The sequence below is a fragment of the Megalobrama amblycephala genome, linkage group LG16, assembly GCF_018812025.1.
Source record: "Megalobrama amblycephala isolate DHTTF-2021 linkage group LG16, ASM1881202v1, whole genome shotgun sequence".
Classification (NCBI taxonomy): Eukaryota; Metazoa; Chordata; class Actinopteri; order Cypriniformes; family Xenocyprididae; genus Megalobrama; species Megalobrama amblycephala.
Genome location: NC_063059.1, coordinates 20,460,218 through 20,477,775, shown reverse-complemented (window position 1 = coordinate 20,477,775; position 17,558 = coordinate 20,460,218). Strand labels below are relative to the sequence as shown.

At 36.1% G+C, this 17,558-nt stretch overlaps 2 long non-coding RNA genes across 2 annotated transcripts; one reads left to right on the top strand and one right to left on the bottom strand.

The window, feature by feature from the left end:
- Positions 1-2: 2 nt before the first annotated feature.
- On the bottom strand, positions 3-835 carry LOC125249390. The gene is made up of 3 exons (XR_007180548.1): positions 586-835; positions 168-267; positions 3-29 (listed from the first exon to the last, which is right to left on the bottom strand). It is a non-coding gene; the product is annotated as an uncharacterized LOC125249390 (long non-coding RNA).
- Positions 836-11,318: 10,483 nt separating this feature from the next.
- LOC125249393 lies at positions 11,319-12,040 on the top strand. Its single transcript, XR_007180551.1, has 2 exons — positions 11,319-11,611; positions 11,716-12,040. It is a non-coding gene; the product is annotated as an uncharacterized LOC125249393 (long non-coding RNA).
- Positions 12,041-17,558: the final 5,518 nt, after the last annotated feature.

Below are 17,558 nucleotides of genomic sequence, written 5' to 3'. Positions count from 1 at the left end.
TTTGTTTGAGGATTCGGCCTCCCCACTGACTGACAAAAATACAAAGTACAGAAATCATTTTCTTCTATTCTTCTATTTCAGAACTTCTATTTTCATAGCATATTAGTATTACCAGGGTATTACCAAACATGTTTGTGTCTCAGTATATGAGTGTGTGCTATACTGACCTTCTCTGATCGTCTCTGCTTCCCCAGCTGACAGTGAACTGACCAGTGCAAACAACAGCATCAGGGTCACATCCAACCCCGATACGAGCCGCTTTCCCATCTGATCAACACACACACACAGTGTGAGCATCCTATAATTCATTCGTCTTTGACATTCACAGTACATGTGATCTTGAGTATGAAACGCACAGGTTAATGTCCAAAAGCTTTTTCACTTCTGCCATATTTTGTTTCACTGTCAGAGTTTAACCCTTTCTGTAATACAGTTTTTTTAGTTGTATTTCATGAAAGAGTTAAAAACATCCAACAATATCAACAAATATAAAATAACACAACAGTCAGAAACACCTGGAACACACTCATTATTTCACTCGATATATATTATAAATCAATATGTATTTAGAGAGATTTGTCTTACCTTCAGTGTTGTTAGATGGAGATTCAGTTGTTGATTCCTCCTGTCTTCAGTCGTGTGTGAAAGCTGGAGTGCAGATTGAGCTGGAGCGTCTGTTTTTATAGTAAAGCAGTGGAAGAAACTCCTGAGGGTGTGTTTGTGTTTGACAGCTTCACAAGCAGAACTTCAATGCCTGATGCTAAATCCAGCGTGGGGGATTGTGAAATAAACTAATAAACAATGCTGTGATAAAGTGGCCATTAATATCATTTCAGATGCATAAGATCATGCTTAAAAAAAAAAAAAAAATGCTTCATCATGTCTTACATAAACCAACAGCTCAGTTTTCTGACAGGTCTCAAAGGTCATGAATGTGTCCATTCAGATGATGGCTTGAACAGATGCTGTTTGTTTCTGTAAGGCATGAGCAAGCTTCTGTGTTCTTCTGTGTTCATGATGTACGCATGATCTTTATGCACCTGAAATTATATTAAGGTCCACTTCATCACTGTATTGTTTATCAGGAATATTTTACAGTCCCTCATGCTGGATTTATCTGTCAAAAACAGAGCTGTAGCGGGAAGTCTTTGGCTCCACATCTGTGTTGAGCACAAATCATTTCGCAAGATCATTTCTGATCCAAAAATATTGCATGAACTCTTTCAAAATGCTTCAAAGAAGCAGTTAGTTCAGACTGTTTCACAATATATGTGCCGTTTCCTTTCACTGATGTGTTGAAGGAGAGCTTAGGGACATAAAATTATTCACAGACTAATAAGAACATTTTAATGTGCCATTTATGGCCATATTTGAGACGTTATTAAGTTGGATGGTTTTATGATTTGAGGATTGACCTTTGACCTAAAAGGATGCGTGTGAGTGAGCGACAAAAAATGCCTTTTTGAAGTTGTTTTGAACACCCGTTTTTCGACAGATGCACTGCAAAAATGATTTTCTTCCTCAGTATTGTTCTTATTTTCAAGTACAAACATCTGAACATTGTTAAATCAAGATACATTTACTTGAGAAGCAAAATTACTTCAGTTAAGTCTTGCTCTCTGAACAATACAAGTGACTTCATGATTAAAACAAGGGGACAAAAAATCTGCCAGTGTGATAATAAAATAAACTTTTTATTTTTTTAAATAATAGCCTATATTATGTCTATCCATATAATCGATTTAATACATTATACTGTAACATCTATCCCTTAGACTTTTGTTTAAATGTTACATGAAATAATGCGACCAGCCAGACTAATTTTACTCATGAGTCATGTGTATTACACAAAGTTATACAAAATATGCAAACTTTACACCAATAATCCACCATCACAATGTGAGATTCTCGGCTTGTAGATCCGGCAGGTTTGACATCTGACCAGTAGATAACATTGAATAAACGTCTTCATCCGTCTCAGATGTCCACTCAAGGGACTGGAATGGACAAATTGCAAGAACTCCTTTGAAGCCAATGATATAATTACCTGCACAGATTCACCTTGATGTTTTTTGGGCACACATCGAAATAAACAATCATTTTGAATGCATAATGAATGTGGGAAGAGTCTGTTACAGGTAACTCAACTGATTCCCATAGAGGATGGATCCAGTAATTCCAGTTTCGTCCCAACAGACAGGTCTGATCTAGGAGGTGGTCTCGTTTTTCCTTTGAGATTGGACTTTCATTAGTCTAACTGTTGGAAACTCTTGTAAATAGTGAGAATGGCCATGTTCTGTTGTTGATGCATATCCTATAGGTGTAAGGTAAGACAACCGGCTCGTCTTTGACATGAGTGTATAGCCCGTTTCGTTAGCTTTCTGCACACTGTTGCGATCAGCTTATCAGAAATGCTTTTTTATTGTGGTGGTGATAATAAACGTTTAAACTAACATTGTGATACGCTTGAAGTGTTTTATATCTATGGATTTTATTGCAGGCAATTCAAGTGTTGATTTGAGAGGCTAAATTGATCAAACATGAGGTTAACTCTCTGTCAGCTGCTTAGTTGTCACTTTAAAACACAAAAACTTTAATTTAACAAACAAACAAAAAATGCTCCAAGCATTTTTCTAAATTAACTTAATAAAGAAATGAAAAGAGTTTTAACCACTTTGCCATTACAAACAAAACTGAACTATTTTAATAGCTGTGTAATGCCTCCAGTCGGACTGGGCCAGAATTCTGATAAGCTGTCGGACACGGGCCGGGCTCGGGCCTGAGTGTCTCGGGATAGATTTGAAGCCCATGCAGAGCTTTAGTGGGAAAATGGATGCGGAACAAAAAGTGAAACAGAGAGCTGCGCTAAAATTCATTAGTCCAGCCAAACTGTGTTGAGTACTAACAACAACAACAACAACACGCACAGATTCAGTTATTTAATATTACATTTAAAACATAAAATTAAAAAATATCATTATATTAAAAATATTTTTCTTTCTAAATTTTTTTTTTTTTTTTTAAATTAAGCCTTTTAGGATTTATGCATTTTAATTAATAGGTAAAATTCCATCAAATTGAATTGAATAATCCTTATGCATTTAATTAAAATCCTTAATCAATTATTCATTTAAAATATGTAAGGATTATTCAGTTCAATCAAGGAACTATTATTATTGTTATTATTATTATTAAATGAATCTTCAAGTGCCTTGGTCACACAAAAATCAACTGAAAGCATCTGAATCCTATAGAATCATCTTAAAGGAATGCAGTGAAATTAATTTGTCTACAAATGTTTTAGTACTTATTTTAATAATATAATTTTTAATTTAATATTTTTTATATATTGTGTAATCCTAATCATTTTATCAGAGAGCTGCTACTGTCATTTTAAAGTCCTATACAAGATTTTCTTTACATTCCTTTTGATGTCCTAAAACACCATTTTATTATAATAAAATCATATTAATCATACTATAAATGTTTTGTTCTGGAAGATCTGTTTTTTGTTTTGTGTTATGTTAGCATCCAAATTAATTAATTCATTTTTAACAGTCCTCTAGGATTTTCTGACCTGAACTCGACTGATATTTTCTTATCAGCTGCTGATCTTAACTGTACCTGCATGAACACACAAAACCTTCCTTATCTGCTCACGGTACAAGTCAAGTCAAGTCAAGTCAAATTTATTTATATAGCGCTTTTTACAATTGGTAATTGTATCAAAGCAGCTTTACATATTAGAAGCACAGAAAAAAGAGAAGTGGTTAAAAATAAGCTGTACAAGCAAGCGTGGTAATATGTAACATATACAAGATGGTGCTACATTAAGCCAATGTCGGCTGACTCCCAGGGGTGGAAAAAACCCCCTAGGAGAAAAACCCAGCGTGCTAACACTGGGAAAAAAGTCCTAGGAGGGAAAAAACCCCTTGGAAGATTTATAATATATGAAATGGATATGGAGATCAGAATCTGAATTATACATTTTTATTATAGAGATTAAAAATAGATTATATATAAATATATGTAAGCGGATACGGAGATTTAAAAATCTGAATTATAGATGCAGCCAGAACTGGATCTGTAGGCCCATTGTCTCCTGGGCTACGTTGTAGTCAGGTCCAGACACAGGTTCTCCATCTGATACAACAATAATGTGAGTGTGTAATATAATACAATAAAATCACAGACAAGCCAACTTTTGAAAGTTTGAACTTATTCACAGACTCTACTGTGAGAAATAAAGTAATCTGGTAGATTTGGGCTTTAATAATGATCAGGCTGGATCATGTCACTCTCAGATGGCAGAAGTCATCAATACGGGACTCTGCACATGAGCAGATATCTTATTTATGAGCAATCACATGAGCATGATGCCAATAAGACAAGAGAAAAATGACAGAAAATTTGTCTGTTTGGATGAAGGTCAAAGGTAGAAAGCTCTGAACATGACTTTCCTCTCATCTGTCATTTTGAAGATCCTCCCTTGAACCATCATCTCAGTTCCTGAATCTTTTGTGTCATCAAGCAGAGAAATGAGCATTGTGAGACTCTCATGGGTTTCAGAAGTGTCAGAACCAGAACCTGTGGTTTAATTTCAGAAACCATAAAACCATGGTAATTTTTCATAAGTGAATTTAATAACAAAACGCAAACTAAACCAGCCGTAGTGCCACTCACACAAAACACTTGTGAAGTATTAAAGAGTAATATGTAATGTTTTCAGACATGATGTTCGTGTCAGATAGATTCACTCTGTCAGTGTTTTCGTCATCAGTGGGAGTTTGAGTGCAGATCTGACGCCTCCTGCCCCTCACCGCATCTCTTTATTTTAGCTTTTCATTTACTTTTCATTTCAGCAACAGTGCATTTACACGAAATACAGAATCATAAACAGCAAAATAGTGGAATGCTGTCTTGTAGAGGAAGTAAAGCCTGAATCAGGTTAATGAATTATTTAAAAGTGTGACTTGAAGAGATATGAAGGTAGACTTATTTTCAGATCATGTATTTATTATTGATTTTATGACACATATCATTTCAAAGCAGCTTTACAGAGATCTGTGTGCCTCAGTGTCAGCAGCTTCACAGAAATCATGATTTAATGTTTTTGAGACATCAAATTAATGTTCATATGATGATAATAATAATATGCATCTGTATGATAGGAGTAACAGAAGTAATACATTCAGTGTTGATCTGGACGGCAGGTTTTAGCTTGGACTTTAGCTTGTCTCAGGTGAATCTGGATCGATACATTACATTAAAGGATTAGTTCACTTTTAAATAAACTTTTCCTGACAATTTACTCACCCCCATGTCACAAGATGTCCATGTCTTTCTTTCTTCAGTCGAAAAGATATTAAAGTTTTTGATGAAAACATTCCAGGATTATTCTCCTTATAGTAGACTTTAATGGGCACCAAACACTTGAAGGTCAAAATTAGTTTCACTGCAGCTTCAAATTGTTCAACACGATCCCAGATGAGAAATAAGTATCTTATCTAGTGAAACCATCACTCGTTTTCTGAAAAAAATGTAAAATTATATAAGTTTTAACCTTAAATGCTCATCTTGAACTAGCTCTCTTCTTCTTCTCCTCTATTAGAATTCCAGCAGTGTAGACGCTGCTAAGTGTATTACGTGTATTAAGTGTATTTTTATATGCAATTTGCTAGTTTAATAAAAATTAGTTAAAACTTTGACCTGTGGAGGGCAGTAATACACTTAGCAGTGTCTACACTGCTGGAATTCAAATAGAGAAGAAGAAGAGAGCTAGTTCAAGATGAGCATTCATGGTTAAAACTTATATAATTTTCAATTTCTTTCAGAAAATGAGCGATGATTTCTCTAGATAAGACCCTTATTTCTCATCTGGGATCGTGTTGAACAATTTGAAGCTGCAGTGAAACTAATTTTGACCTTCAATCGTTTGGTGCCCATTCAAGTCCACTATAAGGAGAAAAATCCTGGAATGTTTTCATCAAAAACCTTAATTTATTTTCGACTGAAGAAAGAAAGACATGAACATCTTGGATGACATGGGGGTGAGTAAATTATTAGGAAAAATTTATTTAAAAGTGGACTAATCCTTTAAATATATGATCAGCAGCTTCATTTACTGGTGATGAAACTCTGAACGTCTGAGTTGACCATTTATAAATGGAGATTTATTTCTAGAGGCAGAATTCAGGAGACAGAAACACAGATCAAGTCTGTGAGATATGGTCACACGTCTGGAAACAGACAGATGGAGGAATGAATGTGTTCAGAAGCTCAGCATGAACAAACTCCTTCATCGTGTCAAAGATCACAGTGACGTTCAGCTCTGAGTTTGATGTGAAAATGAGCTGTGATGAAGATGAAGATGATGAAGATCATCCTCTGGACACAGAGCTGTTGAGCTGCAGTGAATGAGGATCTTCAGATCTGATGTTCATCTGAACTCCAGTTTCAGGATCCCTGAGAGAAACACATTCATTTCTGAACAGTTCAAGTGATGCAGTAAAACTCAGTTCTTTCTCTCGGTTTGATTCAGCAAGATTGAAAACTATTATTTTCATCAAAGAATTTCCTATTTTACCTATTTTTTGTGCTATATTTGTGTTTATTGAATAGTGTAATATCACTCTGTACAAGCGTTTTGTCTTTTGTGACAGAAAGTAGTGTTTCTTTTTATTCTGTCACTCCTGCACACATTCACAGGCTAAATATATTATTTTTTCACCATGCAAATGCAGAAAACAAGTCTTGTTATTGACCATCACAGTTGACTCATTTAGTGAAACATCTTCAGCAGACGACAACATCCTCAACAATACTTTTCATCTAGCCACACATTCACAAAAACACTGTGCAACCACATCCCTTGTTGAGATGAACATCTGTTTTACAAATTTAGATGAACTGAATATAATGAAATGCAAAAATAAAATCATGATCATGTCAGACCCTCCCCGACTCATTTATAAACCCTCGTGACTCACCTGAGTTTCCTTCTCCGCAGCATGAAACAGATGAAGACCATCACGAGAAGAACCGTTATGACAAGAGCCAAAGACCACAACAAATGATCTATACAAGCAACAGCACAATACAATACAATTATCTGATGCAATTCATTATTTTAAATGTGCTTAATAGATGATCTGAACTCACGAGTTTGTGCGGATTCGCTGCTGGAGTCTGTGCAGTTATAGGCTGAAAACACATTCACAATCATCATGACTCACTTCAACCACTGAAGATTCAGTTCAACACAAACACCTTTCAGGTGGATTCTCATAATGACTGTGTTTAAACTGCAGTATAAGATGAACTTCTGTCAACATTTACTCGTCATGTGACAGACTTTCCCTAAATTACTTTCATTGTATGGAGAGAAAAAAATAACAGATCAAAAGAAAATCTTATCTGGAATATAAGGGGCATTTTTTGGTGAACTGTTATAATTTATGAAACAACATGAGGGATATTTCTGTCTCTTTCAGGATCATCTGTCCATCATAAACATCATATTGAGATCTGAAGTGTCTCTCACCTCTGAACATGGTCTCGAATCTGAGCTGAAATGAAAGAAAGAATCAGTATTTATATTGTTCATGAATGTTTCAATGCTGTGAGAGTTTGTTTATGTTGAACTGATTCATATATTAAACACTGAAGCTCATATTTTAGATTGTAGAAGGACATCCTGTTCAACAGATGAATGATGTGTTGAGTGAGCTGATTTACTCGTGAAGCATCACAGATGATCTCATGATGAAGTTCATCCACACACTGAGACATGGTGAGACGATCAGATGACACAGATGTGGCAGGATCTAACAGTCTGAGAGGATCTGATGGATCTGCTAGCAGACGCCCGTCCTGAACAAATGGATCAGAAGAGAATCATATAATATAATGGTGTAGTTTGAGGACAGAGACACACACTCACCTTTAAGCTCCAGCTCTGTTCACAGTCTCCATTGAGTGTTTGGTCCAGTAAATCAGAGGGAAGTTTGAACTCGAACCCATCTGCGGTCTGAATCTCTGCACAGGTCACGTTGATGTCAGCCATATTTCAGCTCAAATGAGGGAGCTGGACAAATCACAGGACAAATGTTGGCATTAAATTATTACTGCATGATGTGCGTTTTATGAGAATAACATTTTTGAGGAAAAGGTGCATTGATGTGCATTAAAATGTTAAAGTTAAGAGCGTCTTCTAAAATTAATTTATTTAATTTCTATACAATTACTCTTAAAATAATTAAAAAAAAATCTATTTAAATTTCAGTCTCTTCCTCAGACAAATCTATTTTACAGAAGACAAACATTGTAACTATTGCATTACTTTATTTATAATATTTTAAAATATAATATTTTATTATATTTTTTCATACAGAGCAATATATTTAAATAAACAACAAACAAACAAACAAATAAAATAAATAAATAACAATTTACCTACTCATTAGGGCTATACTAAAACCAACTCGATCTTATGGTAAACCAAACATAACTATTTCATCGCTGGGGTTTAAACAGTTCGTAAGAAAATGTATGAATGAGATCGTAGCTACGAATACGAACAAGTCGGCAAAATATTCTTATGAATTGCTGCGAGACTGTTTGACTAAAACACGAATTTATGTAAACTGTTGACCCAGCAAACAAGGGACGTCCCCCGGACGTTGTGAACGTCCGTTAAGGTCCGCGTTTGGTCCGCTTTGTAACGTTCGCTGGCGGACGTTCGGAGGACGTCCGCGTTTGGTCCGCTTTGTAACGTTCGCTGACGGACGTTCGGGGACGTCCGCGTTTGGTCCGCTTTTTAACGTTCGCTGGCGGACGTTCGCCGGACGTTCGGGGGACGTCCGCGTTTGGTCCGCTTTGTAACGTTCGCTGACGGACGTTCGGAGGACATTCAAGTCCTTGCCAGTTTGCGAAAGTCCTACTGACGTCCCTCATCTGGTATTTCCATAACAACACTTGTAAAAAAAAAAAAACAGCGTTGCCTTTTATCAACAGACCTGACACCTTGAAACTCAGACAAAGGGCAAATGAAACTAAACCTACTGGATTTAAAGGAGGTTGTGTTCCTTAAAAATCCCTTTAAACATGATAATGGATTTACAGAAACCATGATTGTTTTGTTGTGCAGGTTGATATTATGGTTTTACTTCAAGTAAAAATAGTAATTGAATTCGGGTCATTCTACAGAAAAGTCCACTTTTGGTATGACAAAATGTCTTAAAATGTCTTTCTTTTTCTAACGTTTAAACTTAGACCACATTATTATATTACACATTGACTTTATGAATACAAATGACAGCTTTATGATTTATTATTATTATTATTATTATTATTTTGTGCATTTAAAGACAGCATGTACCATTTTTTTGTCACTGTTACCATACTTCTCTGGCATTTTAAACATTTTTATGAAATGATATTTCTCAATTTTTTTCAGCACATGCAGTCAGAGTTACAGAAAAAAAGATAATGAAAAAAATAAGGAGATTATGTGTTTTTTTTTTCAGGTTAGTTAAAAGTGATTGAATTATGCTAATTTAATTATGCATGTATTTGCTATAACAATGGAAATATTTGAAAAACAGTTATAAACAAGTAATGCAATCCTTTACATCTTAATTCTTGAGTTTAGCAGAATTCAATGAATGTAAAAGTATTATCATGTCACATATGACACATTTTATTTAATGAGAAAAACGGTAACAACAGTGACACAATGAATCACCAGTGACAGATACATACACTCTAAACAATGCTGGGTTGTTTCAACCCAAGTTTGGGTCAAAAATGGACAAACCCAACCATTGGGTTAAATTTTTAAATGCATTTTGTAACCCAACGGTTGGGTTTGTCCATATTTATAACAACCCAGCATTTTTTAGAGTGTAGGACCAAAGATAGCCTACTTATTCTTCAACTATAATCAAGGAGAGGAGACTAAATTTTTTACATTTTTTATACAATCAAAGACTTTTCATTGACACTTAGTGAAAGCAGTCAGTAAAAGATCATAAACAACATTTTAAAAATGTCTGTAAAATACGCTGTCCATAAAGTCGCTGCTTCTCAGCTTCTCAGTTTAGTCAAATACCCTCAATTTAGCCATATCTGACCAAAGAAGGATTAACAATAGGAAAAAAAGTTAGAATCACATTATTTAGTGCTATTTTATGCAAAATAACTAAATAAATAGCTTTGAATAAAGTTTTTTTTTCTATAAACAACACCAGTGACAGTAACACCAGTGACATTTTTCATGAAAAATGCATTTTATGGCTGCTGCAAGGTGTCAACCCACATGTTGTCAATCATGGTATATTCACTAAATTAAGTAGTTTAATCCATTTGTATTCTAGTTTTTTAAAATTCCCTAATAATAAAGTAGGTCACACCAGTGACTTCAACTAAAAGCTTCATATGAAATTATGATTTTCTAATTAAAATTTCTGATAACTGAAAAGAGATAGTGGACTTTCCATGTGTCTTTCTTCATGGATCTTCAGGAAATAGGAAGAAGGTAGTCAACTGATGTCAACAGTGTGATTTTTATTTCAAAATAAGAGATTTTTGTTAAAGGTAACACCAGTGACACAACACCAGGGTTTTTTTTTTAATATATTTTATAATATTTATTCAGCATTTGTTTTTTGTTTTTTTATGTCATTTACATAATATATTTGACAGTTATGCATACATTATTGTATTTAAACCCTGTTTCTGAGCTCAAAATAAAGCACTTTCCCACATGACTGTGGGGACGAGCACTTCTGTGCTGTTTGGAATTTTTATAATTAAAAAACAAATACTGCCACATTGATGCGCAAGAAGGTTTAATTGTTCAAATATTGTTTCATATTAAAATATATAAAAAAAATTGTTTTCAAGTGTAATATTTCTGTAAAGGGACAGAAAAGTTGACTTTTCTGTAGAATGACCCATTCATTGTAAAATGAAGTAAATATTAAAAATGAACAACTTTCATGTTAGCCTATGGGAAAAAATAATGGAGTAACTTCAACCTACTAACTAATTAAAGATGTCATCAGATCATGTGTGCTTTCAGCAGTTATCATTTTAAACATCAAAATCATGATGCCCCCCCAATAGTAGGCTACTGAATATAAGATGTGGGATAATATAAGAATGGGACATTTTATCCAAGTCATCTCAATGGTAAAAAGTGTCCCAATCACCCTGAACTGGAGCTCTAAAATAATGTTATTGACTTCAACTGATGAATGCAGCCAAAGAAAAGATGAAGAATGGAAAAGCACTTTGCTGGCAAAGAAATTGGAAAATTACACAGGTAAGACAATTCCTATACCCATAAATACCTGTCAAACATGGTTTTATTAAAGAAAAGTTATTTTAAAAAAATACTTTAATTTTTACACATAAGAAAGGTATAGCATGTGGCAAAAAGTGTAATATAGCCACACTGTGAGATACAAGCAAGTGACGATCGAGTGACGTCATTCTTTAGGTTACGCGCATGTAGCCATGGCAACGCTCGGCTGCGTCGACAGTTAACGGTCCTGCCGGTGATTTTCTCAGATGAGGCCTTGAGTTTTCTCTTTCGTCGGTCGAAAAGGTATTTTAAATTTTAGTTTAGCAGACATTGGCTACCATAACCACTGTTTATCTTGTAAAGTTTAAATTATATGACAAGATTACATTTACAAACGTTTGCTGAAGTTGTTGTCCGTCGCGGCTGACCGTTACGGCCTATCTTCAAATGTACGCTAATCTTGGTCTCACGAATCCAAATTGTCAGTAACAAATGTTTCTTAATAGACAAACGATACCTGAAACATTATTGAATGTGTTCATTTTGTCGTTTTAGGTTAGAAGCCATCGAAAAAAACTGCCATCGGACTACCACAGCTGACAACGAGAGACGCGCGTGCACAACTGCATAACACACACACACACACACACACACACACACACACACGGAAAGAGCACAACAATTATGAAACTGCTCATTTACTATAAATAAATAAATGTATTTTTCTCCTTACAACGTATTTGTGTTCTTTTGTTAACCTAGAAGTAAAATAAAAAAACAATAAGAGGACTTAATCGAAAGTCCCCTAAACGTCCCGAATGGCCGCTGAACGTCCTGTGAACGTCCCCGTGAACGTCCGAGGACGTCTTTGCGGACGTCCCCGGGACAGCCAGAGGACCCTACACATGGACGTTCGGGGGACGTTCGCAGAGGCCATTCAGGGGACGTTCTGGGGACCTTTTTTTGCTAGCTGGGGATTCATTTATTGAAATGGACTTTAAAGAACTGATTCGTAAAAATTAATCTTCTCAAAGGGCATTTGCAAAAGAGGTCTATCAAATAGCACCAGGAATAATTAGGTTAACCAGATATCCTCCCGATCTCACGGCAATTCGTACGTATTTTACGAGGTGGCTAATTTGTACGAATTCGTAGCCTACGTTTTTTGCTAAATTGTAAGCCTTCGTATTTTACGAGTTGCCAAATTCATATGAATTCGTACGAATGACCTAGGCCTACCCTACCCCTAACCCCGCCCATATGAATTCGTAGACTACAAGTGAGGTCGAACAAATTCGTATGAATTACGCTGGTTTGAAGCCTCGTTTAAGCCTTGTTTACACTGCACGCATCTGCGGCTCGTTACAGCCCCGGCAAGGTTGTGTTCCGTTCTCTGAGCAGTGTCAACTCACACCAGAAGCATTTCAGAAGCGAAGCGGCTGGATTCCCGAGACCGCTAGATTTGCCTGTCCAACGTTGTTTTCGTTGATTTTTTTCATGTATTTAATGGCTAACTTGTTATATTTTATCCGGTTTTATTGTGTTTATTGCTATGCCATACTTTAGTTTGCTGTAACCTAAAGAAGAAGATTAATACTCTTAAAAATCCAGTTATGGACAACAACAAAGAAATTTCAAGTTTTTCAACTTCGAATCTCTTGTCGTCAGTTTCTGGCATCGTAGTGATGCGAAATATGAGCGGGAGTTTACTCAGGGTGATTATTTTGACTTTATTTTGTATTTGAGCTGCGCGTCTTGGACGCGGCGTCCGTCAAAAATAGGCGATCGAGGCGCCTATAGCCTCGTTTAAAGGCTGATTTATACTTCTGCGTCGGACACTGCGTCAGTGTCCGCGGTCATATGTTGAGTATCAAGGCAAAAGCCGAAGAAGTATGGAAAGCCGAGAGGGCCAAAAACATGTGAATTTTAACACGTTAAATTTGACACGTATTTAACGTGTATTTCACGCGTGAAAAATCAATGCGTTAAATACGTGTATTTGAATAGAAGTTAAAAATCTTTTTGAACGGGTCAGTGTCATTGGCTGCTGAGAACTTGGGTCAAACCATTTCTGTGAGCTTAAGGGGGTGTACCATTCATTTACTAGGATGCCACCATTTAACATGCTAGATCAGCTTATTCAGCCCTTTTATTTTGTCTTTTTTATATAACCTATAGAAATAACATATTTAAATTGCCGTTTTATGAAAAAGTAGATTTAATATTTCCACTTATGCCTTTTTTTTTTTTTAACAACGCCCTTACACTTACTGACAATAAAATGCGGCATTATAAGCTCACTGAATGTGAGTATGCTCTCTCTCATATGACCTGCAAAGTTTTTTCTCTAGTGTGTGTGTTGGGGTGGGACACATAGGCTAGCTGAAGTGTGTGACTAGAGATGATAGACCTGCTGCACAGTTTTGTTCTAAAGAAATAGTGCAGGGCAGCGTTTCCAAAAAGCATCGTAAGCCTAAATTGATCGTAGCTCCATTGGTTTCAATGGAGCTACGATCAACTTAAGCTTACGATGCTTTTGGGAAACGCTGCCCAGGTTAGTAATATAATTTAAAACTGATACTAATGTACGATGCTCTCTGTGTTTGTGTCAGAACATGGATGCGGAGCGCAAGCTCAAACCTTTGTGACATACTGGATCGAAAATATGTGAAATAAGTTATTTCTAGTCGACTAGTAGTAGTTCATTTAAGCCAATAGGGACTAATCACATTTAAATTCATTTAATTTCTTAAATACTGGAGAGAATAAACCATACTAATGAGCGTTTATGCAATATCTATATATAGCACTCAAGTGCACGCATAAACCTTGCATTAAGAACTGGCAAAAGTAATGATTATGAAAGTGGCAAAAAAACAGCAAGGAGACATTTTAATTGTTTACTGATAAACTAATGTTTTCTGAATCAGTGTCGGCTGCAAAGATTGACATTGCTGACTCTCATCATCTCCGCAGAGATGCACATTTCATTCGGATTAGGCCTACGTAATCCTAGCCTATTTCATTTCACTTCGAATTATTATTATATCTCCTATTGCTCCGCGCCAGTTTTTTGACCCGAGGGAGGGGTTCTAGCAGACCAATCACAGCACTTGAAGTCCGCGTAGAATTGACGCGTTGTTACATTTTTGAAGAGGTGCATGTCAGGCTACGTAGTGTGCTACGCGTACTACGTGCAGCCTATGCCATAGCTACAGCGTACACTCAACGCAGAAGAATAAATCAGCCTTAAGCCCCGGGTATACTTCACTTTCCTTCAGTCGCGTCCGCGCATCTTTCAAAGTATACTAAACCAAGGATGCGCGCAGATGACAGAGTTCGACACATGCGCAGTGCAATTTTTTCTATACAGACAACTGGACATTCGCTAGGCAGGATCGGAGAAGAAAAATAGTGCAGCCACCATTGCAACATAGTTCAGAAGATACACCAAGAGAACAGGAATCAAAAACGATGGAGAAGGCATGCTTGAGTTTACTCGTCTTATTTTTGAATCGTTCTTTACACACTCTTCTTCGATGACTGCACATTGTGCTCCATACTGTGTGTATTGCCACCTATGGATTCTTCTTTCCTACTTGCACGCGCACAGTCCGCGCGGTCTCGAAATTTGGGCTGCGCGCGGACGGGGTGTGCCGCGAGCCCTCTGCATGACGAAAATTACGACGGTGCACGAACGCGGACGGCTGAAGTATACACGGGATATACCGGCTGAAGTATACTCGGGATATACAGTATACCCGGGGTATACCGTATCAGCTCCGGTAGCCGCGTCGCAGCCGTAACGCACCGCACACGCGTGCAGTGTAAACGAGGCTTTTAAACGAGGCTAGGGAAGTGAGGTTTACACGCACAGATGTAGCTTGCCTCCATTAGTTAGATAAATGAGTTTCTGCCTAAATTAATATATGATTTTAGCTAACTGCATAATATTTAAACTGTAGGCTACATTTCTGAATTGACATTACTTGGACACAATGTTGACATGCATTTTCTTTGAAGCTGCTTTGAAACAATATTTATTGTGATAAGCGCTTTACACATCCTAGCAAGCAATAGCCATCATTTCACCGTCTCGGTTAACTAGGCTATAGACCCGATGTAGTCCGACTATGTGTAACCCACTTTTAGCCAAAATAATCTTTAATTTGGTTACATGTCATTTTGACCAAAAATAACTTGCGAGATGTATGATATTGCATCATTTAAGCGAAGTCAACCGTGATTACAAGCTGTTTGGTTTCATATCTTTGACATGTTATATTGCATAGGCTGTGCATAGCCACGATTTAGCTCGTAGTCAGACCGGCTATTTGTAGCCCACCTATAGAGGGTATGCACGTGACGTCACCGTCGACCGTTATGACTGCGGTCACGAAAAGACTGAGCGGCATCATTGGTTTTCAGCGTGAATGCCGCGAAAAACTCACAAAACACATCCAAAACGGGAAAGAGCTTTGTGATTGACTGTACAAATAGCTTTGACACAAACCCCGAGGTATATATTTAAAGGCTGCTGAAAGCTACAGAAAAAAGAAGCCAAATGGATCACTGCAATTCACAGAAACAGCTGGACTCCAGCAGAGTAACATGGATTTGCAGTTATTATTTTGTGTCAAATTGTTAGATTTTGAGGTAAAATCATGCCGTATATATTGTATTGTTAAATATTGTGTTGACAACTGATCAATTAAATATTTACTATCTTATATTCTGCATAATTTGGTGTTTTTAAATAAACACTGCAACAACTATACATATTTTAGGGCTGGACAATATGACGATAGGCTATATAACATTGATAAGTGATTACTCTGATTTAAACCTCATTTAAACTTATATTCTGCATAATTGGGTGTTTAAACTATACTGTAAAACTATATATGTTTTAGGGCTGGACAATATGACATAACATTGATATAAGTGATTACTCGGATTTAAACCTACCTATATTGTAGTTATATAAAATATTCACAGGCAGATTTGCTTTTACCCCGGCGTCGAAATCAGGCACATATAAATGTCAGGAAACAGGACTACTGTCTGCATGTCAATATCCATGGATTAGGTTTGTATTTCCCCATTTGACGCTGGGGAAATACATAGGCTAAAGCAAATATGCCAGTGAACGCTTTATTTAACTACAATATAGGTTTAAATCCGCGTAATCACTAAATATCAATGTTATATCCTCATATTGTCCAGCCCTAAAACATACAGTTTTATAGTTTTTGTCAGTGTTGTTTATTTAAAAACACACAATTATGCAGAATATAAGATGGTAAATATTTAATTAATGAGTTGTCAACATAATATAACAATACAATATGATTTTACCTCAAAATCCAACAATTTGACACAAAATGATATGATCCATGTTTCTCTGCCTGGAGTCGAGCTGTTTCTGTGAATTGCAGTAATCTATTTGCTTTTCCCTGCTGAAAAAAACAATAGAAACCATTACAGAAATTGTAATGGTTTTAATGGTTTTAAAGTGAACTGTATTGGTTTTAATGGAAACTGTAATGGTCCTAGTGGGTCTGTATGGGTAATTTGCTTTTTTCTATTGGTGGCATGTTTTGCCTATTTGCCTGTATTGGTTTTAATGGAAAATGTAATGGTCCAAGTGGGTTTCTATTGGTAATTTGCTTTCTTCTATTGGTAGCATATTTTGCCTATTGGATACCATTAAGGACCAATAGAACATCTTTGGCAACCTATAGATTACACGTTGGTATCTACTGGACACCAGTATGAACCATTAGAACTCCAATAAATTGAGTGGTTTCTTTAGTTTGATTTAATGATGTACAATTTATAGGTTAGATGCAGATTTATTTATTTATTTTTTACAATTATTACAACACAACAAAATAGATTAAATATGACACACAAACTAAATCTTAGCTCATTTTTCAATTGTTTAATGGTATCCTTATGTAATATGTATAGAAATTATACTGTTAAATATATGTATTGTTTAATAGAATTCACACAAAATTGTTCATTCATATAGGTCATGGGTCAACATAACTTTCCATTTTGTCCCATTTTCCCTTTTGCAGTGTAACCGCATGGGAAACAGTGTTGTAACTTTGTTTTAAAAAACTGGGTGGGACAGGAGTGTGTGTGTGGCCTGGTAAACCATATATTATGGGGATAAAATGTCCCCACAAAGATGGCAATATCTGAAATCCTTGTCCGTGTGGGGAGATTTTTCATACTAAGT